At 39.3% G+C, this 24,916-nt stretch overlaps 1 protein-coding gene across 4 annotated transcripts in view; it reads right to left on the reverse strand.

Moving 5' to 3' along the window:
* LOC133664970 (microtubule-associated protein 4-like) overlaps positions 1–24,916 on the reverse strand; it is a 183,386-nt gene that overhangs the window by 92,014 nt on the left and 66,456 nt on the right. The gene's annotated exons all lie outside the window — the stretch shown is intronic.

The raw sequence follows: 24,916 nt of genomic DNA on the forward strand, positions 1-24,916 counted from the left end.
ATTTAATAATAATAATTGGTGAAGAAAGTCATATTTCATATGATGAGATAAGTAAGATTACTTTAAGAATGAATGAATGAATGGATTAAATAAATTGAAAATGTTTGTCATGGTTCTTCTTCTTTGTACTTTGTAAACACTTTAAGTTTGAAGAGTTTCTTGAAGTGTATCATATTAGTACATTGTTTGATTGCTTTGCTTAATCCATTCCATAATTTAATTCCACATACTGATATACTGAAGGTCTTAAGTGTTGTACGTGCGTACAAATGTTTTAAATTACATTTTTCTCTAGGATTATATTTCTCCTCTTTTGTTGAGAAGAATTGTTGTATATTCTTGGGTAGCAGGTTATAGTTTTCTTTGTGCATAATTTTAGCTGTTTGCAAATTCACTATGTCGTGGAATTTCAGTATCTTTGATTCAATAAATAAAGGATTTGTATGTTCTCTATATCCAACATTATGTATTATTCTAACTGATCTTTTTTGTAACACCGTTAATGAATGAAGTGTACTTTTGTAATTATTTCCCCATATTTCTACACAGTAGCTCAGATATGGTAACACTAGTGAGCAGTATAGACTATGAAGTGATTTTTTGTCTAGAACATGTTTTGCTTTATTCATTATTGACGTGTTTCTTGCTACTTTATGTTGTATATTTTTTACGTGAGATTTCCAGTTCAATTTATCATCAATCATTATACCTAGAAATGTGGTTTCATTTACTCTTTCAATTTCTATTCCGTCTATTTGTATTTGTGTTTGACTTTCTCTTCTACTATTACCAAATAGCATTATTTTAGTTTTACTAAGATTCAACGATAGTCTGTTTTTGTCAAACCATCTTTTTAATTTGTTAATTTCTTCTGCTATTATTTGTATTATCTCCTGTGTGTTCTCTCCTGAACAAAACGCTGTTGTATCATCCGCAAATAATACTAACTTTAAATCTTTTGTAACTTTACAAATGTCATTTATATAGAGATTGAATAATTTAGGTCCTAATATTGATCCCTGAGGTACACCACAGGATATATTTAGCGTTGTAGACGTGTGTTCGCCTAGCTTCACGTATTGTTTCCTGTTCGTTAGATAACTTCTTATCCAGTTTAAGACTAACCCTCTGATGCCATATCGTTCTAGTTTTTTGATTAAAATATTGTGATTAATTGTGTCAAAGGCTTTAGTTAGATCCATAAAAACTGCTGCTGCACATTTTTTACTATCTATTGCATTGGTAATTTCTTCTGTAATTTCAATTAAAGCCATTGAAGTTGAGACATTAGCTCTGTATCCATATTGGTTCTCTTCGAGTATTCTATTTTTATTTATGAAACTCTCTAATCTGTTATTAAACAGTTTTTCAATGATTTTAGAAAATTGTGGAAGTAAAGAAACAGGTCTATAATTTGTAAATTGATGTTTATCTCCAGTCTTATAAATTGGTGCAACTTTAGCTATTTTCATTTTGTTTGGAAATGTACCTGTTTGAAATGATAGGTTACTAATATACATTAATGGTCCTGAGATCTCTTCTATAACCTTTTTTATCGTATCCATATCAATTCCATTACAATCAGTTGAAGTCTTAGATTTACATTTTTTCACGATTATAACTATTTCCTCCTGTGTCACATTACTGAGGAACATGGAGTTGGGATTTCGCTCTATGGTATCATTATAGTCCTCAATTGGAACTGGGTCTGGAATCCTTTCTTCCAATTTTGGTCCAATATTTACAAAATAATTATTGAAGCTTTCAACTACTTCCTTTATGTTGTCATTGTTTTTATTTCCGTCTAAAAAGTATTGAGGGTAGTCCCTCTTTGTGCCATTTTTAATAATGCTATTGAGGATGCCCCATGTTGCTCTCATATTATTTTTGTTCCTGTCCAATAATTCACTGTAATATTCTTTTCTACATGATCGTAGTATTTCTGTTAACTTGTTTTTATACTTTTTGTACTTAATTTCTGCCTCTATAGTTTTTTGTGCTATAAATTCTCTATATAGTGTATTCTTCTTCTTACAAGCATTTTTTAATCCTTTTGTCATCCATGGTTGGTTATTCTTTCTCTGCTTGTTACTGAGTTGTATCCATGGACAATGTTTGTCATAAAGTATTATGAACTTGTTTAAGAAATGTTCATATGCTTCATCAACCTCTTTTTCATTGTACACATTGTCCCAATCTTGCTTTTGTAGCTCAATTTTGAAAGCAGTCATCCTCTTCTCTGTGCACAGTCTTCGAAATGTCCTTTTGTCTTCCATTTTCTTCTTGTAGTGTCCATCATATATTGTAAAAACTGGCAGATGATCACTAACGTCGGTAATAAGTAGACCACTTGTAGTGTTATTGTCAAACTCATTGGTAAAAATATTATCAATAAGTGTGGCACATTGTGCTGTGATTCTACTTGGCTTTGTGATTTTTGGATATAAACTGATGCTGTACATTGTATCAATGAAGTCATCAATAGACTTTTGCTTGTTAGGGTTCAATAAGTCAATATTAAAGTCACCACATAATGAATGCTAAGCATAACAATAACATACATATACACACAGGGTCGATTGCCAGGGTTAATGTGGTCAACATATATAAAATGAAAAACTAAATAAGATAAGGCTCAGAATGGTTTCTTAACAAAACCTTCCTACATATAAAGTGCAACATTAAACTGCCTCAAGTTGTTGCTCAAATTAAATAAAATGACAAAACTTTTCTTCTACATATAAAAAGTGCAACATTAAACAGTTTCAAGTCAACTCAGCCTCAGATTAACTTTTCATTTTCCCCCCCAGCCTTTAACCCTGGTGACTTTCACTCAATCTTCATGTTTTTTGCCAGAAAAATCAGTTTCTCCACATTGTCTGCAGAAAGAGCAGACCTGCTTGCAATGTCAACAGCTGTGGAAAACACCCTTTGGCTGGGCACGGGCCTAGCAGTTATGGCGAGGTAGTGCCTGGCTAACTTGGCAGTAAGAGGATATGTGGGCTCATTGTTCTTCCACCAGAGAAGTGGGTCAAAATCCAGTTTTTAATGCAATATGGTCTTAAATCTGCTGCTATAAAAACACCAACGGCATTTGTTATTGCTTTAGCCCTGGCTGACTCGCCGAGGAGAGGCTGCTTGAATGCGGTGTTTGCACGATGCTCGGCTTTCTCTTTGTTGAAGCGAAGCGAAGAGAACAATGTCGGCAAACCGCTTTCGTTTTGTCCATTGTTGTATCGCACCGCGCAGCCAAAGTGTTCCCAAACGGGAGATCTTAACGAGGCAGGAGGGTCATCCAGCTCTGGCTTTGACATGTTGTCCTAGCCCGGTCGCTGCTAGCATGCCGTGCGTTGTGCCTCGGTGTGCATTGTTTACACAACGTGCGGTACGCTACTTAATATGTCCATGTGGAAACTCGTTCGGTACACCTCCTAACTGAACCGAAACCCCCGTACCGAAACGGTTCAATACAAATACTACCGCTTGTCCCTTTTGGGGTCGCGGGGGGTCGCTGGAGCCTATCTCAGCTGCATTGGGGCGGAAGACAAGATCACGGGTACAAGCGGCCGTAATGAGCTTCCTCCGCCGGGTGGCGGGGCTCTCCCTTAGAGATAGGGTGAGAAGCTCTGTCATCCAGGAGGAGCTCAAAGTAAAGCCGCTGCTCCTCCACATCGAGAGGAGCCAGATGAGGTGGTTCGGGCATCTGGTCAGGATGCCACCCGAACGCCTCCCTAGGGAGGTGTTTCGGGCACGTCCGACCGGTAGGAGGCCACGGGGAAGACCCAGGACATGTTGGGAAGACTATCTCTCCCGGTTGGCCTGGGAACGGCTCGGGATCTCCCGGTAGGAGCTGGACAAAGTGGCTGGGGAGAGGGAAGTCTGGGCTTCCCTGCTTAGGCTGCTATATATATATATATATATATATATATATATATATATATATATATATATATATATATATATATATATACAGCATATAAATAAATATATATATATATATATATATATATATATATATATATATATATATATATATATATATATATATATATTTATATGCTGTATACACACAAGCTTAAATGTGCCAAACATGGATAAGTGTAGAGAGTGTTTTGCATTTTACCCATAATGCTTTATGATGGATTTAAATGGGTGTAATTTTTTCTTTGTTATGGTGAATGGACATTCCCTTGTAATATCCACAAAGTTCAGTGAGCAGGTTGTGTTATGTGTGACCAGGCCTGTTGACATTTTGTGTTGGTTGTAATTATTATCTATTTTTTTGCACCATGACTAGGGAAGGTTTTTTGCATTGGGCTATACAAGTAATTGCTGCGCATCTGACCTTACAGCATGATTAAAAGGTAATTGACCTGAACAACTCATGTAATCCACTAGATGGCGACACAATATCAGCATCAAAACTTTCACACTTTTAGATCGCATGCAATCTTCCTGTGGCAAACATTTCTTATTAAACTCATGACGTCTTGCGTGCCAAATTAAAGACACTTGTTCATATCTGCTGTACAGTTTCGTTACTTCTCTTGTTGCCTTATTTGTATTTGACTTTATTAAATGTTTGGGTAGAATTTTGCTAAACAAAACCAGTTTTCTTTTATGTAATATAGTAATTTATCAGAGCTGTTTATTTATTTTATGGAGGAATGTAGTTAATCATAGAACTGGCACACAATGTTATTAAAGTATTGATTTTGAATCGTGAATCGATTCTGAATCGAATCGTTGCCCCCAAGAATCGAATCGAAACAAATGCCCAAAGATTCACAGCCCCACTGCATTGGTAAGAATAATTCTGAAATATTGGCAATATTTGTATTTATTTTTTATTTTTACTGTAAATATTCCTTAAGATGGTCCCATATCCCCATGCTTTGACCGTGATATCAAGATTTTAACTGGCTTCTGTTTTGTTTGATCAGCCATCTTACTGCTGCGTTACGACACTGTTTGAAACAATTAAATTATGTAAATAAACATTTACAAAATATTTATGCATAAATAACAAATTTCACAACGTATATATCTGCGGTTTATAGTCCGGTACGGCTAAAATATGGGGGGAACATTTTTTCCTGAAATTTAGTGGTTGCGTTCTATAGTCCGAAAAATACGGCATTTGTGAAATCCTCTAGAAGGCCTGACCCTCGCGGGTAGAGTCTAACAGTATAATTTCAGCTAAAGTCAGCTAGCTAGACTTTGTCTATTTTCCTGTGTGCAGCTCTCCACATTAAAATCCTCTTTTGTTTTCTTGCAATCGAGCTAGCTGTTTGTTGTCATTGTTGCTATTTTGACTGTCTTTTGTTTAGCATTTTATTTGTCTTTTGGTACTTTGTGAAAATGTTTTTTTCTAGATTATTTTTGCTATTATTTTTGTGTTGTTTTCTTTGTTATTTTATGTTCAAATACAAATGACGTTTTATTTTCTCAGGGCATTGAGTCGGTCACAACCGGATTGTTCAGCCCATGTCCGAGAACCTTTATCCCCTACGAGAGGGGCCATACCCCCACAAGAATGGGTTTGCTCTATTGTGGTGCAAAACAAAGAAGATAGACCTCCACCGGCACAACAACAGTCATTAGGATGCAATCGCCCTCGTTAGCACGCCATTCAGTTCAGTGGATAGAAGAAACCATTCTGGCTTTGAGAGGATGACTCATTTGGACCTGGCACCAGGCTCTCTACCAAGGCTGTCCTATCAACACCCTAGGCGCATTAATTTATGAAGAATGCTTAAATTAGAGGCTAAGCGTTGACTAAGACAATCGGAACAGTCTGGTTGCGAACCCTCGGAACTGGTCGCCAGTCCGGGGAACAAGTAGACAGATTCATATTTACACTAGGGGCAAGATTTACTTAACCTGACTCTCGCCAGATCCTTGTAGTCCTCCACACAAGGATCTGGGATCGAGGGCAATGCAAACTCCTTCAAGGTAGCAAAAAAAAATGAACCAATCACGATCGCTGGGCGGGATTTCATCGATTTGACGTAGCGCCAAAGCGACTGTTTGATTCAAACAACAACGCAGCGAGGAGTCATGTGCTGACATTGATTCTGCTATTGCAACTGTTTTGTCGAATCTATCGAATATTCATTCTTTAAAAGATCAACAGAGAACGGTTTTGAAGGCACTTATTAACTTTTCGCTCTGTCGTTACCCAATATGTCGGCTGTTCTGTTTTGGATTTCCCAGCGTCGCTCTGATCAGCATCCCGGGTTGATTTCAATGTGAGTGGTTGAAGTAGCATGTGATTCAAGATAACGGACAAGTGGTTTATCCAATCACATACAATGATTTTTTACAAGGCTCCGCCTTCTGAAATACATCTCCTTCAGTGTGGCCTGTGTCGCTGTTGGTCGGTTATGCGTTGTATTCACGTGTGTGTGCGTGCAGAGGCCGCACATGTCTTGTGACTGGGCCGGCACGTTGTTGGAGTGCATGAAAAGCGGACGTGACGACAGCTCGTAGAGGACGTTAAAGGCAGTGCCTTTAAGGCACGCCCCCAAGACTGTGGTCCGGGTGGACTACGAGATATAATGACTGATGAACACCTTTGTTCGAGAATGAAGGTTGCCTCAGCTCAAAGCCTGAGCCTCGACATTAATGAACTAGCATCCAAGAAAAGATGCCAGGTATCTGGCTTGGGCAATTCAGATTAGATCAGTGTGTTGCAAACTGAGCAGTTTAAAGTCCTGAATGGTTGGTTTATTCATTGTTATTTTATTTTCTAATTTATTAGCCTGTGGAAAAAGTTAATGTTGATATTAACCTGAGAAGGCTGCAAATAGAAAAGAGGCATTCAATTTTTATTTAAATTGTATTTGATATGCCATTGATATTTTTTAATTATTGTTATTATTATTTGCATGTCACTATAAAGTTATATAACACTTGCTTGTTCAATATTCAATGCAAAACTTGTTTGGGTCCCTATTAAAAGGCTAATTTGTTCAACCTTGGCCCGCAGCTTTGTTCAGTTTTAAAGTTTGGCCCACTCTGTATTTGAGTTTGACACCCCTGCCCTAGGGTAAACTGGGTAACACCTGGCACACTGACAAAGCTTAACCTATTGTTACTATAACAATCTACAAGGTTAATATAGGTTGCTTCTCTTTCTTCCCCTCCATTTTTCTGCATTCTTTCATATCTTTAGTTGTCATTACGTATATGTATTGTTGCATTTGAACAACTGTATTGTTGATAATAGAGGTAAATTATGGGTATTGTTCATTATCAATAGCGCTATTTCTATTGGTATTTGTATTGCTCCATTTGTAGTGTAATAATGCTCATTGTCATTTCTGTATTATTTTTTATTTTCGCTAACTGCTTATTTGCTATCACTTTTACCATCATATTTGTACATGTCATATTTGCTGATGTTGCTCTATTGTTGTTGTTATTGTTGTGTTTGCTGTTGTTGTCTCTCTGTCTAATCCCCCTCTTGTCCCCACAATTTCCCCCTCTGTCTTCCTTTTTTTCTCTTTCTATCCCCTCCTGCTCCGGCCCGGTTGCACAAAATGATAGCAACAAGAGAAGTATCCTACACTTCTCTTTTGTAAAGTAAATCTGAACAGCCGATATGGGCATCTACATCAACTACGGTATATGATTTGCCTGAGAAGCTGGACAGGACAAATAAATAAAAAATAAAATAAAACATTTTTAAAAAATCTAATGAAATACATCTCCTATTGAGAAGTCCCAGATCCTTGTGTGGAGCCCAGTGAACTACAAGGATCTGGCAAGAGTCAGGTTAAGATTTACTAAGATATACAGTAGATACCACGTGATAAACAACGTGTTCAATCTATATAATAGTGTGTACTATTAGTGGGCGTGTTGCATGTGATCTACTAAGACTGTGCGTGCAATTGAAAAGTGGTGCCGACCGCCTTATTTAAATGAGGATTTTGCATGTACATCAACATTCATGTTATCGTGCTCCTACCTTTGTTTTGTTGTGTTTTCAATAAAGCAGGAGACATCTACCACTTTTTAGGGGCATTTTAGCAGCAGCCGTGCAGTGCATCTACATTGACAACATTTTTTTTTTCCCCCCGCTGAAAGTGCTTGAGGGAGGCTGCACTTATGCACTCAACACACAAAAAAGGCATGCTTCAATAAGTGTTTTTTTTTATCATATAGGACAGTTGCTGCATTCATTCCATTTTTCTTTGAAGACCTCCTTCAGTTGTATTTCCTTAGTTTGTGGCATTGTTTTTTGTTTCACCTCTTGTGTTTGCTAGCGCCCCTCGCTAGCTTCATATCCAGTTTGTATTGTTTATCCTGGAACATTCTCTTTTTGTTGTCGTAACCAAGCTCAATACCCTTGCTAGTGTTGTCTGAGGTTCCCCAAGAGGAGAGCGTAACAGAATGACCCCACCAAAAGAAGAGGGACAAAAAGAAATTATCCTCCAGAAAATGAACCGAAACAAAGTAAAAAGCACCTAAAAACGAAACAAAGAATGACCTGGCGTAAGAGATCCCAACACAAAAATGTAAAAAACATAAAAGAAGAAGTCATGTTTTAACAAGTATTAAGCAGGTACGGCTCTATATCAAATGAGACTCAAGTGTCTTTCTCTACAGACAGAATCGCAGAGGTCGTTGCACATTTTGGAAGGTCATATTCCTGAGCAGCTGTAGAGAAGAAAGCCGAAAGGAGACACGGAGAGGATGTTACAGCTGCCCGCCTGTGGTGTGGGCAAAGAGGAAGAAACGGTGGGTGGGGGGCTGTAGGAGGGGCAGAAGGCCGGGGATCTTGTCACAGCGTTTCTATTTTTAAATCTTCAACCTCAGTGAATGTCATACCCAGTCCGCTCTGTCTCTATTCCTCCATCCCTCACTTGCCGAGCGGCTTAGTTGCTACGGCAACTGCCTCCCACGTCTCCCTGACAACGCCTCTCCTTCTCCCCCAACACCCTCGAGGCTCACCCCACCCCCTGCGGTGCAGATTATTAGAGACAAGCAAAGAATCTGGGCGGCCAAAAGCAGACATGATGTGAATGGAGGAGATACAAAATAAAATATATATATTTACGCTGTTAACTTTTCCATTAATCTGTTCCAAAGGGGCAGTTGAAAACCGAACTGCATCAAAACCGGAACACGTTTTCTCATCGGAAACAATAAAAATCGACAAATGTTAAAACACAAAACCCTTTTTACGGGGACTAACAATAGTTTGACATGCAGAAAACTATGCAAAATGCGTGGTAATGATACATATAACTTCTATTGTGCAAAACAACTTGTTTACCCGCTGGTACCTGTTTTTGTCTCTGCTTTTGTGGATCTGCACAAATCCTGAAAATGCAAAATCAAACCATGGAGGCATTGGGGAAATATTTATAAAAAAAATCTTGCCTTCCTTCATACGTCCTTTAAACGAGCCGTTTCTAATTGGCACACAGACTACCGCTACATGGAATGACTACAGCGTTTCCCTTTTCTCACCGTGTTGCCAGTCGCTCCAGTAAATTGCCCCCCCGGCATGTGGACTACAGTTCCTTAATGCAGCATCCCAGCAAGCATTCTGACTGTGAAGAAATGAGCCACTGCACAGTTGGCTCTGACCCCTAAATGGAATGCCACCAGATAGTACTCAAGGAGGGAATAGTGGTGTTTAGTCTGGTTACACGGTCTACTGGCCACGTTGTTACATTCAGCAGTGATGAGACAGCAGGTCTAGGTCACTAGAGAGCCATCATTGATCCGTGTCTAGAACAAAGGCGAGGTCACAGGCCTCTACGAGGGCTCTCTGCCAGCTGAACTTTGCCTGCAACACTTCAGTCACAGAAAAACCTCCCAATGCGGCTATGCAGTAGAACCACTTTAGAAATTGGCTATAGTGAGTAAGACCAAGAGGGGTAAACTCTCCAGGTCCTGTATTGAGCTATGAGTCAGCATGCATCTTCCTTGGCACCTCTGAGTTTGTCACCGAGGATTGTGAGCTCAAGCTCAAGAAGCGTTAGAGTGCCATCTTAAACTCATTTATACACCCTAGCCTATAAATAGACCCCTTTTTAGACCAGTGGATCTGCCGCCTCTCTTTTCTGCTCTGCTCACCTCTCCTACGTGGGGACTACGGATCACCAAGCTGTTCTAAGTCGGGACCCCGGGGTGGACCGCTCTTCTGTCCATCAGTCGGGCACGTCTCTGCGCTGCCGACTTGTCTACATGCAAGAGGAGCCCCCTGTTGATCTCCTTAAGGACTGGACTCTCACATTATGAAGTCGGGACCAGGGGTGGACCACTCTGTGCATCAGTTGGTGACGTATTGGCTCTCACTGACTGATGCACAGAGTGGTCCACCCCTGATCCCGACTTCATAATGTGCAATGACCACTGTGTGCATAAGTCAGTGACTTCTCGGAGCTCCGACTTGTCTATATGCAAGAGGATCCCCCTGCTGACCTCCCTATGGACTGGACTCTCATATTATTAACCGTAACCACTCTGCATCCATTGCACCGGTCGCCCGGTAAATTATCTGTCCCATTGGGTTTGCGTGCCCGGATGTGGGATCAGATCCAAGGATGTGGTTGAGGTTTGTGAATCCCTTTGAAACATTTGTGATTAAGGGCTATATAAATCAACTTTGATAACAGGTATGGTTTCAGTCCTGACAACTCGCTCCGATACCTTCTTGAGAACTGTCATGGCTGTGCCATAGGACACACAGTGCACCATGACGCCCTTAAGGTATACTTTTGTAGGGACTGCCAGTGAAAATATTTTCTACAAGTCTCTCAAACGTGGCAGAGAAAGTGCAGAGGCCAAATAATCGCCACAGGCCCTTGGCACGGATGAGATTTGTCTTGGACCTGGCATCGAGGACTCACGAGTAGCGAGTCGAGAGATTAAACCCACTGGCAGTCACCAAATATCCAGTTTGACAGCTGCTTCGACAGATCCTCAGCCTCTGTCTTGGGTAATGGTTTTCACGCAGTGTGGCCGCCCTAACCACCAATTATGTCCACCATGCCCCACAGTGACTCCCACAGATGTCGCTGATGACTTCAGGGCTCACAGAGTCCGATGGCTGTCAGGATCTACTATGATGCCAAATAGGAAATGTAAATACAGGTGGAAACAAAACAACTGTGTGTACTATTAGTGGGCATGTGATTTACTAAGGCAGTATGCGCAATTAATAACCATCCTATTTAAATTAGTTTTTTATGTATACCACAGCATCATGCACCAACCTTTGTCATCTCATATTTTAAATTTTTTTATCTCATAATTATGACTTTCTATATTCTAATTACAAATAAGTATCTTATTATTTTGACTTTTTGTCACATAACTTTTTCTCATAATTAAAATTTTATATCTCAAAATTATGATTTTTTATTTTATGATTTTGACCTTCTTATTTCAATATTTTGACATTTTACCAACGGCGTAGCGAAGTTGGTAGAGTGGCCGTGCCAGCAATCGGAGGGTTGCTGGTTACTGGGGTTCAATCCCCACCTTCTACCATCCTAGTCACGTCCGTTGTGTCCTTGGGCAAGACACTTCACCCTTGCTCCTGATGGCTGCTGGTTAGCGCCTTGCATGGCAGCTCCCGCCATCAGTGTATGAATGTGTGTGTGAATGGGTGAATGTGGAAATACTGTCAAAGCGCTTTGAGTACCTTGAAGGTAGAAAAGCACTATACAAGTATAACCCATTTATCATTTATTTATTTAATATGACTTTTCACTTCATGGTTTAAACTTTTTATTTTATGATTAAGACTTTTTATCTAATAATTTTGACTTTTTATTTCAAACTTATGACTTTTAATTTTTTTATTTTGACTTTGTCATTTCAATATTTCGCCATTTTACCACATTATTATGACTATTTCATAATTTTGACATTCTTATTTCAATATTTGCACTTCTTATTATATTATTATTACTGTTTAGCTCATAATTTCACATTTGTATCTGAGAGTTATGAATTTTTATGTCATAATTTCACATTTTAATCTCATAATTATGACTTTCTTACTCATGTTTCTGACTTTCTATTCCTAATGATTACTTTTTAACTCATATATTTTTAACTTTTTATTTCATAATTACTTCATTTTTCAGAATTTCGACTTCCTTATTGCAATATTTTGACTTTTTATTATTAAGACTTTTCATCTCATAATTTCAACTTTTTATCTTATAATTAAAACTTTTTGTTTAAGACTATTTTTCTACCTTGAAGGTAGAAAAGCGCTATACAAGTATAACCCATTTATCATTTATTTATTTATAATTTTGAGTTTTTATCTGATAATTGTGACTTTTTGTCTCACAATTTAGAGTTTCTAATATCATAGTTATGCCTTCTTTATTAAATTATTATGACTTTTTACCTCATATCGTCAACTTTCTTATTTTAAAATCTGGACTTTTTAGCACATTATTATGACTTTTTATCTCATAATTTCGAATGATCTCATAAGTAGGCCTTTTTAATCTCATTATTTTGAATTTGATCTCATAATTAAGACTTTTTATCTCTTAATTATGACTTTTTAATCACATCATTTTGAATTTGTATCTCATAAATATGACTTTTTATCTCATATTTTCGATTTTTGATCTCATGATTATGACCTTTTAAATTTTTGTATTGGGGTTAATTTACTACTGATAAATACTCCACTGTGACAAAGAGAGCGCCACTGCTCCCTACTGTCGTGGATGTGCAATTGCACTATATTGTAGTGGTCAAATTTGGTCAAAATGGACAACAAGTCACTGACCATGGCACCAAAATATTACAGCGTAATATAAAATAATATAATATAATGTAATGTATAATAATATCATATAACATAATATAATACAATGTAGTACAATGTAATATAATATCATATAATGTAATATAACATCCATCCATCCATCCATTTTCTACCGCTTATTCCCTTCGGGGTCGCGGGGGGCACTGGAGCCTATCTCAGCTACAATCGGGCGAAGACGGGGTACACCCTGGACAAGTCGCCACCTCATCACAGAGCCAACACAATATAACATATTATAATGTAGTATAGTATAATACAATGTAATATAATGTAATAACAATGTAGTATAATGTAATATAATATGATGTAACATAATATAATACAATATAAAGTAATATAATGTAGTATAATATAATACAATACAATATGACGTAATATAATGTAATATAATATAATGTTACCATGAATTGATTACTCCGCCTATATCTCCTATTGAGATCCGCCCGGAGTTTCTTAAGGCTCTGGATGCTGTGGTGCTGTCTTGGTTGACAAGACTCTGCAACATCGCGTGGACATCGAGGGCGGTACCTCCGGATTGGCAGACCGGGGTGGTGGTTCCTCTCTTTAAGAAGAGGAACCGGAGGGTGTGTTCCAACTATCGTGGGATCACATTCCTCAGCCTTCCCAGTAGGGTCTATTCAGGTGTACTGGAGAGGAGGCTACGCCGGATAGTCGAACCTCGGATTCAGGAGGAACAGTGTGGTTTTCGTCCTGGTTGTGGAACTGTGGACCAGCTCTATACTCTCGGCAGGGTCCTTGAGGGTGCATGGGAGTTTGCCCAACCAGTCTACATGTGCTTTGTGGACTTGGAGAAGGCATTCGGGGAGTCCTGTGGGGAGTGCTCAGAGAGTATGGGGTAACGGACTGTCTGATTGTGGCGGTCCGCTCCCTGTATGATCAGTGCCAGAGCTTGGTCCGCTTTGCCGGCAGTAAGTCGGACCCGTTTCTAGTGGGGGTTGGACTCCGCCACGGCTGCCCTTTGTCACCAATTCTGTTCATAACTTTTATGGACAGAATTTCTAGGCGCAGTCAGGGCGTTGAGGGTATCTGGTTTGGTGGCTGCAGGATTAGGTCTCTGCTGTTTGCAGATGATGTGGTCCTGATGGCTTCATCTGGCCAAGATCTTTAGCTCTCACTGGATCGGTTCGCAGCCGAGTGTGAAGCGACTGGGATGGGAATCAGCACCTCCAAGTCAGAGTCCATGGTTCTCGCTCGGAAAAGGGTGGAGTGCCATCTCCGGGTTGGGGAGGAGATCTTGCCCCAAGTGGAGGAGTTCAAGTACCTCGGAGTCTTGTTCACGAGTGAGGGAAGAGTGGATCGTGAGATCGACAGGTGGATCGGTGCGGCGTCTTCAGTAATGCGGACGCTGTATCGATCCGTTGTGGTGAAGAAGGAGCTGAGCCGGAAGGCAAAGCTCTCAATTTACCGGTCAATCTACGTTTGCATCCTCACCTATGGTCATGAGCTTTGGGTTATGACCGAAAGGACAAGATCACGGGTACAAGCGACCGAAATGAGCTTCCTCTGCCGGTTGGTGGGGCTCTCACTTAGAGATAGGTTGAGAAGCTCTGTCATCCGGAAGGAGCTCAAAGTAAAGCTGCTGCTCCTCCACATCAAGAGGAGCCAGATGAGGTGGTTCGGGCATCTGGTCAGGATGCCACCCGAACGCCTCCCTAGAGAGGTGTTTCGGGCACGTCCGACCGCTAGGAGGCCACGGGGGAGACCCAGGACACGTTGGGAAGAATATGTCTACCGGCTGGCCTGGGAACGCCTCGGTATCCCCCGGGAGGAGCTAGACAAAGTGGCTGGGGAGAGGGAAATCTGGGCTTCCCTGCTTAGGCTGCTGCCCCCGCGACCCGACTTCGGATAAGCGGACAAAGATGGATGGATGAATTGCTTAACGTGGACCTCGCGACATAAACAAGTTGAAAAACTTATGTGGGTATTAACATTTAGTATGGAATATGTACTGTACTGTGTAAGCTGTACTGTTTCATATTCTCTTCCTTTGTAATCTACTAATAAAAGTTTCAATTAATCAATCAATGTAGTATAATACAATATAATATAATATAACATGATATAATGTAATATAATATACTATAATGTAATATAATATAATATTATAATATAACATAATATAATGTAGTATAATATATATTATATAATATGCAGTAAGTAAACAAACAAGTACTTAATCACGTGCAATAAATAAACAAAAAAGTACTTAATCACACGCAGTAAGTAAACAAAGTCATTCATGACATGTGTCCCATTAGATGTACTCATGACGTCACATAATTACTCAATCATTCAAATCCAATCGTCTTTTACTTCCACCTCAGTGTCCGTCCAATAAAAATCCAGTCAACACACACATACACATTCTATACATATACATTCACTGTACAAACACACGTATACACATACTGTACATATACATTCACTGTATAAGCACACATATACACATACTGTACATATACAAGTACATATGCACACATACACTCATGCACATAATCACGTTTCATCAAACATATATTAACGTTGTTGCCCTAGGGTAAACTGGGTATAACACATGGCACACTGACAAAGCTTAACCTATTGTTACTATAACAATCTACAAGGTTAATGTAGGTTGCTTCTCTTTCTTCCCCTCCATTTTTCTGCATTCTTTCGTATCTCAAGTTATCATTACGTATATGTATTGTTGCATTTGAACAATTGTATTGTTCAGTGGCGTGCAGTCACTAGAGGCAGGGGAGGAGGGGCCTCACCTGCCATCATGGAAAGAAAAAAGAAAAGAAAAAGAAAACAAATTTAATTTAATTGTTGTATGTATCCAGTGATTATACTAAAGTTATTTTCCATTTAACTTCACCAGTTTTAGATTATTTTTATTTTTATTTTCACATTTGCCGTTCAAATACTGAGAAGAGACGGTGCGGTGATCAGCAGCCAGTTGAGGCACTTGTGCCTCACCATGGATTGCCACTCGGCTAACTGCTGGCCTGCTGTGCAGTGACACCGTATTGCTATATGAATTATATTATACATTTCCATAGTTTAGTTAGCTGAGGTATATAATGTACAGTGTATTTTGTCAACAACTGTATGTGTGTAACGTATTTTTAGTGCTGAGCGATCATAAATCTGCTGCGAAGACACACTGTGTGAGGCTCGTCTCATAACCCCGCCTCCTGGTGCCAAGCACCTCCGCCGCAGAATGCACCGCCCGACGGGAGCGCCGCGGCCACACCAACCAAAGCCCACACCCAAACCCTCCACGTGCAAGACCGAATCCACCCAAAAAAAGTCACTTAACAAGAAGCCAAAAAGTGCAAAAACAACAATGCTCGCGCTGCAGGAGCCGCGAACGACCGCAGGGACACAACATTAGGTACACCTGCACTGCAGGTTCATATGTTTTTAAATTTGACTGTGATGATGCAGTCGTGCCTCACCAGACATTAACCTCACCGCACGCCACTGGTATTGTTGATAATAAAGGTAAAGTATTGGTATTGTTTATTATCAATAGCACTATTTCTATTGGTATTCATATTGCTCCATTTTTAGTGTAATAATGCTCATTGTCATTTCTGTATTATTTTTTATTTTCGCTAACTGCTTATTTGCTATTACTTTTACCATCATATTTGTACATCGTATTTGCTGATGTTGCTCTGTTGCTGTTGTTGTTGTTGTTGTGTTTGCTGTTGTTGTTTTTGTCTCTCTGTCTAATCCCCCTCTTGTCCCCACAATTCCCCCCTCTGTCTTCCTTTTTTTCTCTTTCTATCCCCTCCTGCTCCGGCCCGGCTGCACCAAATGATAATATAAATACATTTAATAAAGTCAAAATACAAATAAGGCAACAAGAGAAGTATCCTACACTTCTCTTTTGTAAAGTAAATCTGAACAGCCGATATGGGCATCTACATCTGCTATATGATTTGCCCGAGAAGCTGGGCAGGACATTTAAATAAAAATTTTTTTTTTTTTTTTTTTTTTAAATTAAAAAAAAAAAATAAAAAAATCCAGTCAACACGCGCACGCGCACACACGCGCACACACGCACGCGGCTTCAGTGGGCTGCAGTTCATCGTGCAGACTCACGAGGGAGACAAAGAGTGTGATGCAACAACAACCGTGCTGGACAAGAACTGCTGAGTCAGCGAGACCACTTGGAGACTGGACTTGGAACTCTAATATGTCACCGATAATAACAATTTTGTTTTTTTAATTAGATTTTTTGTTTGCACAACATCAAAGCATGGATGAAATGTTTTTACATAAATATGATCTAATAATGCAACTAACTACTAAATAAACAACTTTTTATCTGCTTGACTTATGATTTCAAAGCAAATTATCCATCAAATTGTACACTGTAAAAATATATAGATTTTATGGTAAAGTTGTGAAATGTACTGTGGTTTTTACAGCATTTTACTGTAAATGAAAAAAAAAAAAACCAATATCACTGTGTTTTTAAAGTAAAATGACTGTAAGAAAATGTGGCACCGTTTTGCATTTACAGTATTACACCATAAAATCTACAGTTGTGACGGAAAAAAACGGGCAGCTCATTTACCAGGATTTTACTGTAAAAATACAGTTTTCTAATACAGGCAAAAAAACTACGGAAATTTTACAGAACATATCTGGTAACTGCTTACATTTGTTTTACTGTAAAAAACTGTCATACCGTTTTGCATATACAGTAATCCACCGTAAAATCTACAGTTACAGAAAAAAACGGGCAGCTCTTTTACTAGAATTTTACCGTAAAAAAAACTGTTTTCTATTCACAGTAAAAAGAACTACGCAAATTTCACAAAGAAATTCTGGCAACTGAGCTGCCAGTGTTTTACTGTAAAAAGCTGTCGTACCGTTTTGCATTTACAGTAATACGCCGTAAAATCTACAGTTGTTTTAAAAAAACTGGCAGCTCGTTTGCCGGAATTTTAACGTAAAAAAAAAAGTTTTCTACTTACAGTAAAAAAAAGACACCAAAAATTTTACAGAAAAATTCCGGCAAATGAGCTGCCAGTTTTTTTACTGTAAAAAACTGTTGTACCGTTTTGCATTTACAGTAATACGTCGTAAAATCTACAGTTGTTTTAAAAAAACTGGCAGCTCGTTTGCCGGAATTTTAACGTAAAAAAAAAAGTTTTCTACTTACAGTAAAAAAAAGACACCAAAAATTTTACAGAAAAATTCCGGCAAATGGGCTGCCAGTTTTTTTACTGTAAAAAACTGTTGTACCGTTTTGCATTTACAGTAATACGTCGTAAAATCTACAGTTGTTTTAAAAAAACTGGCAGCTCATTTGCCAGAATTTTACCGTAAAAAAAATAGTTTTCTGTTTACAGTAAATCTCCATCCATCCATTTTCTACCGCTTGTCCCTTTCGGGGTCGCGGGGGGTGCTGGAGCCTATCTCAGCTGCACATGGGCGGAAGGCGGATTACACCCTGGACAAGTCGCCACCTCATCACAGGGCCAACACAGATAGCAACATTCACACTCACATTCACACACTAGGGCCAATTTAGTGTTGCCAATCAACTTATCCCCAGGTGCATGTCTTTGGAGGTGGGAGGAAGAATAAAAAAACTTAAGTTATACAGTAAAATCATGGCAACTGAGCTACCAGTTTTCTACCGTGAAAAAAAAGCGGTATATCAGTTTTTTTTCCATTTTGACAGAAAAAAAGACATGTAATGCATGCAATTATATATATATTTTTAAACATAAATATTATAGAATAATACAACAAATATAGTATCATACATTTAAACCATTTTGGTTAAAATATAAATAAATACTTTTTATCTGTCTATATCGATGTTACAGCAGAATTGTGAAATTTACTGTGGTTTTTACAGCAATTTACTGTAAACGGCAAATAAACAGTACCATTGTTCTTTATGATTAAAACATGTGGCAAATGAGCTGCCAGTTATTACTATAAAAAAACTGGTATTGTTATGCTATTTACTGTAATACACCGTAAAATCTACATTTTGTTTTACGATAAAATATTTTTTTTTTTTTAAACTGGCAGCTCAGTTGCCAGACTTTTACCGTAACAGAGCAGTTCTATATTTACAGTAAAAAATACACAAACATTTTACATAAAAATTACGGCAGTTCTTTTACAGTAAAAAAAAACAGCGGTAGAGTTTTCCATTTACAGTAATATGCTGTGAAAATACTGTAAATTGTATGGTAAAATTCTTGCAACTGAGCTGCCAGTTTTTTACCGTAAAATCTACAGATTAGTATTTTTACATTGTACATTAAAAACATCTCACTGTGTAATAATAGAAGCGGCCCTCTGAGGGCCAACATAACTGCAATGTGGCCCTCAATGAAAACAAGTTTGACACCCCTGTCAAACTAATTACAAACTTTTGTTATATGAGCCTAATGTTTACATTAAAACCTGTGTAATGTGCACAACACACACGACTTATAGAAATACGACTTACCTGGTGCTGTACGTCGTTGACAGCATTGTGAGGGAGAGAGAAAGAGGGAAAGGAGAGAGAGAGAAGGACAATGTTAGAAATATTTTTTTTTTGCTAACTGGTTATCATACAATAAAAACTATAGGAAGTGTTAAACCTGTCCAGTATGGTCGCAGTTGACATTATTCAGATTGCTTCCGATTGACTCATGTTGGAAAAATTAGACAGTGCAAGAATGTAAGAAGTGATGTCCCCCCCCATAGAATTGCCCCTCCTATAGAGTTAATTATATTTTGCAATCACTGCCACCTACTGGTCAGGTTTCTGTTCTACAAACTGCGTAGGATATTGAACAAACCGAGGCCACACGTGGCCAGAGATGGAGCACAAGGTTCTACGACTGAATAGAGATCACTCAGAGGTTACCTAACAAAACGCAGCACAGTGTTGTTGCACAAAAGATGGTGGGTTGTTTTGGTCCATCGTGGAAAAACAAAGCGCAACCTAATATATGAGAGCTGTGAACCACATAAAGGTTCAGTGAGCTTTTAGAGAACGACAGCTGTGACTTACTGACGTTTCATGCTAGCTAGCTTCACAGGTAATGTTTTTCTATGGCGGCGGTGTTTTGATTGGCCCTTGACAAATTTTACAGAAAAAATAAAAACATCCCGGATTAGAACATGACACAAAGAAAATAACTGCAATTTTGGGAGAAATTGAAAGTGAATGCTGAAATGTGAAAGCCAAAGTCAAATGCTAATGTTAACATGCTAACAGTTTGACAGCGTCAAGTGCAAAGTCATATGACTGAAGCATCTGCATGTAAAATTAGCTACAACAAAAAGTTAGCATGCTTACAGTTAGCATGTGTCAAGTACCAAGTTATATGACTCTGAGGTGTTCTGCTGCGTAATTGGCTAAAAAAGTTAGCATGCTAACAGTATGTATCAAATACCAAGTCCGATGAGTCTGCGGTGTTAGGCTGCAAAATTGGCTGGAAAAAAGTTAGCACATTAATGTTAGCGTGTTAACATATAAATGTTAGCATCTTTACAGTTAGCATGTGCCAAGTACCAATTATATGACTCTCGGGTATTCCGATGCATAATTGGTTAAAAAAGATAGGATGCTTATGTTAGCATGTCAGAATGGTAACGTTAGCATGATAATGGTTAGGATGTGTCAAATACCAAGTGCTATGAGTCTGAGGTGTTTGGCTGCAAAATTGGCCAAAAAAAAGTTAGCATGCTAATGTTAACATGCCAAGTTATATGACTCTGAGGTGTTCCGCTGCATTGTTGTCTAAAAAAGTTAGCATGCTATAATTTGCATGCTAGAATGCCAACGTTGGCCAGCCAGAATGCTAATGTTAGTAGGAGACTGGTAAAGTTAGCATTCTAACAGTTAGAAAGTGTCAAGTACCAAGTCATATGAGTCTGAGGTGTTTGGCTGCTAAATTGGCCAAAAAAAGTTAGCATGCTAATGTTATAATGCTAGCATGCTAACAATTAACATGTGTCAAGTACCAAGTCCTATGAGTCTGAGGTGTTTGGCTGCAAAATTGGCTAAAAAAATGTTAGCACACTAATGTTAGCATAAGTCAAGTATCAAGTTATATGACTAAGCAGTTACGCTGCATAATAGGCTAAAAAAAGTTAGCCTGCTAATGTTAACGTGCTAGAATGCTAATGTTAGCATGCGAGAATGTTAATGTTGGCATGCTAGACCGGTAAAGTTAGCATTCTAACAGTTAGCATGTGTCAAGTACCAAGTCCTATGAGTCTGAGGTGTTTGGCTGCAAAATTGGCTAAAAAAAAAGTTAGCACACTAATGTTAGCATATGTCAAGTACCAAGTTATATGACTAAGCAGTTCTGCTGCATAATTGGCTAAAGAAAGTTAGCATGCTAATGTTAACGTGCTAGAATGCTAATGTTAGCATGCGAGAATGTTAATGTTGGCATGCTAGACTGGTAAAGTTAGCATTCTAACAGTTAGCATGTGTCAAGTACCAAGTCCTATGAGTCTGAGGTGTTTGGCTGCAAAATTGGCTAAAAAAATGTTAGCACACTAATGTTAGCATAAGTCAAGTATCAAGTTATATGACTAAGCAGTTACGCTGCATAATAGGCTAAAAAAAGTTAGCCTGCTAATGTTAACGTGCTAGAATGCTAATGTTAGCATGCGAGAATGTTAATGTTGGCATGCTAGACCGGTAAAGTTAGCATTCTAACAGTTAGCATGTGTCAAGTACCAAGTCCTATGAGTCTGAGGTGTTTGGCTGCAAAATTGGCTAAAAAAAAAGTTAGCACACTAATGTTAGCATATGTCAAGTACCAAGTTATATGACTAAGCAGTTCTGCTGCATAATTGGCTAAAGAAAGTTAGCATGCTAATGTTAACGTGCTAGAATGCTAATGTTAGCATGCGAGAATGTTAATGTTGGCATGCTAGACTGGTAAAGTTAGCATTCTAACAGTTAGCATGTGTCAAGTACCAAGTCCTATGAGTCTGTGGTGTTTGGCTTCAAAATTTGCAAAAATAAGTTAGCATGCTAATGTTATAATGCTAGCATGGTAACAGTTAACATCTGTCAAGTACCAAGTTATATGAGACTGAGGTGTTTGGCTGCAAAATTGGCTAAATAAAAGTTAGCATGAAAATGTTCTTATCCTAGCATGCTAACAGTTTGCATGTGTCAAGTACCAAGTCCTAGGAGTCTGGGGTGCTTGGCTGCAAAATTGGCTAAACAAGTTAACACGCAAATATTAGTATATGTCAAGTACCAACTCAAATGAGTCTGAGGTATTCGGCTACAAATTTGGCAAAAAAAAAAAGCATGCTAATGTTATAATGCTAGCATGCTAACAGTTAGCGTGTGTCAAATGCCAAGTTACATTAATTTGAGGCATTCAGCTGCAAAATTCGCTAAAAAAGTTTACATGTTAAAGTTGGTAATGCTGGAGGAGGCTGAGCCAATCAGTGGCCACGATACTGAACAGCGCAGTCTGATAGTTTTTGTCTCGCTTCGTGGCCAATACTACTGTAGTACTGGTATTCTAAGTTCATTTGGACATTTATATGCTTGAAAATTCTTAATTTACGGCAAAATAGCATAGAATATGCTTTGATACCGATATCAAAAAGCTAAGATATGGATGTTGTCTTCAGATGTTTTAGCATATATTGGTTGACCTATAATGTATTGGTTTTAGAATAGTTAATGTACAAAATGTCTTCAGTTTTTATTGACGCGGCCCTCGCTGGAAGAAGTTTGGACAGCCTTGTTGTATGGCATAGAGGCCACTGCGGGAAGTTCTTATGCTGAGGAGGAAGGACATCAGAGGAGGTACATCAAGTGAAAAGAGGTTATGGATGACTGTAGTGCAACACACAGCATCAGGCAGGAGACAACAAGCAATTAGACATGAAATGTAGCACCTGACGGTTTACTCATTTAGGGCCCAACTAAACCAGTATTGTGCTAAGTACTAGCAGAGGTGGGAGTAAGTCAATGAATTGCAAGTCTAAACTAAGTCCGAAGTCTTTAATCCCAGGTTCAAGTCAAGTCTTGAGTCACCGGTGAATTTAAATTAACCGCATGAAAATCGGTTGAAAAATGAGCAAATTATGTTTTATTGTCATTATAATTTGAACGTTGCCCTGACTAAGACGGCCGCCACATGCCTGCACTGTTTCAATTTTGTGGGACCGTACGTTTAGACAGCTTGTTGTGTAGTCAATTCCTGGCCTGTTTTGTAGTAAACGTGAAAGGACTAGCTTACTACAAAGGGTGCACTGTGTTCTTTCTTTCTTGCTCTCAACGAAGCCAGTGCTTCCCTTGCCTCTCCGTTATCTTTCCCTTCTTTGTTACTTCTTCGTCTCAACCTATTTGGAGACACACAACCGCACTATTCTCCAAACCTAAAGCAGACGTGATATTCTGGTCTCTCAACGCAATTGACAAGGTCTTTCTCGACGAGAAGCTCGGGTTCGGGGAAACCTCCCTATCCTGATGGATACACGATGACCACGTTGAAGAAGTGGGGGGTCCTGTGCTTGGCGATTCTTTCTGTTGAGGACATCGAAGTATCTACCTATTCGGAACAATGATAACAGGGCATCTGCTGATTTGATTGAGCGTTTTCCTTTGGGATGATAACGGCGGCAGTTTAGGATACCCAGAAGCTTCCCGTCACGATTGATGGGTTGGGCAGGGCTGTAGGCACCCACACTGGAAATTTCTGAACTAAATCGAAAAGTGCATAACAATGCGGCAAAGCGGAATGGAACGGACAATCATAGCTGACAAGCATTGGAATGTATATATTTGCCTAAATCCAAACATCCTTATCCCAATCTGATTGGTTGCCTCTGATGCAACACCCCGCCACCTTCTACAGGTTTACTGAAAACAGATCTTCAAGGGAAATGACAAATAAAACAGTATCTTGTATCAATCGCTACAAGGAGACCTCGCGCATTAGTGTTGCATGCAACATTATCTTTGACACCGACTCGCGGTTTCCGGAACATGTCCTTGGCGATTATACTGCAATGCAAACTTGTAACATAGGTAAGATATTCAAATGGGAAATGGTCTGTATTTTTACACTTTACCATACCTGGAATGATACCTAAAGCGCTTTGCATAATACATCATATTCACACACAGATGGCGAAAGGAAGGGCGGCCATGACTAGAAGTATTAAAAAATATATTTTTTATATTACAACCAGGTACTTGAACTCTTCCTCAGAGTCTTGTTCACAAGTGAGGGAAGAGTGGATTGTGAGATCGACAGGCGGATCGGTGCGGCGTCTTCAGTAATGCGGACACTGTATCAATACTCTGTGGTGAAGAAGGAGCTGAGCCGGAAGGCAAAGCTCTCAATTTACCGGTCGATCTACGTCCCATCCTCACCTATGGTCATGAACTTTGGGTTATGACCGAAAGGACAAGATCACAGGTACAAGTGGCCGAAATGAGTTTCCTCCGCCGGGTGGCGGGGCTCTCCCTTAGAGATAGGGTGAGAAGCTCTGTCATCCGGGAGGAGCTCAAAGTAAAGCCGCTGCTCCTCCATATCGAGAGGAGCCAGATGAGGTGGTTCGGGCATCTGGTCAGGATGCCCCCCGAATGCCTCCCTAGAGAGGTGTTTAGGGCACGTCCGACCGGTAGGAGGCCACAGGGAAGACCCAGAACACGTTGGGAAGACTATGTCTCCCGGCTGGCCTGGGAACGCCTCGACAAAGTGGTTGGGGAGAGGGAAGTCTGGGCTTCCATGCTTAGGCTGCTGCCCCCACGTCCCGACCTCGGACAAGCGGAAGAAGATGGATGGATGGATGGATGGATGGATGGAAATTACAGCCAGGAACACATTTACTGGACACCCTCACATAATCCCTCAAATCTTATAAAGTTTTAATGTTGTCAGTGGCTGCGTTTCCATTAACCCGAGAAATGCGCAAAACCTAAAGATCTCAATAAGAAACTTATTGGCCCATACAGTACCCATATTTTGATAAACCTCTCAAATATTGCTGAAACATTTATGCGCTCTCATGAGGTGGTTTTTGAGACGTTTTGATATTGAAGTGTTTCACAAAAGTATGACTGAATCA

The sequence above is a fragment of the Entelurus aequoreus genome, linkage group LG14 (assembly GCF_033978785.1).
Source record: "Entelurus aequoreus isolate RoL-2023_Sb linkage group LG14, RoL_Eaeq_v1.1, whole genome shotgun sequence".
NCBI classification, from domain to species: Eukaryota; Metazoa; Chordata; class Actinopteri; order Syngnathiformes; family Syngnathidae; genus Entelurus; species Entelurus aequoreus.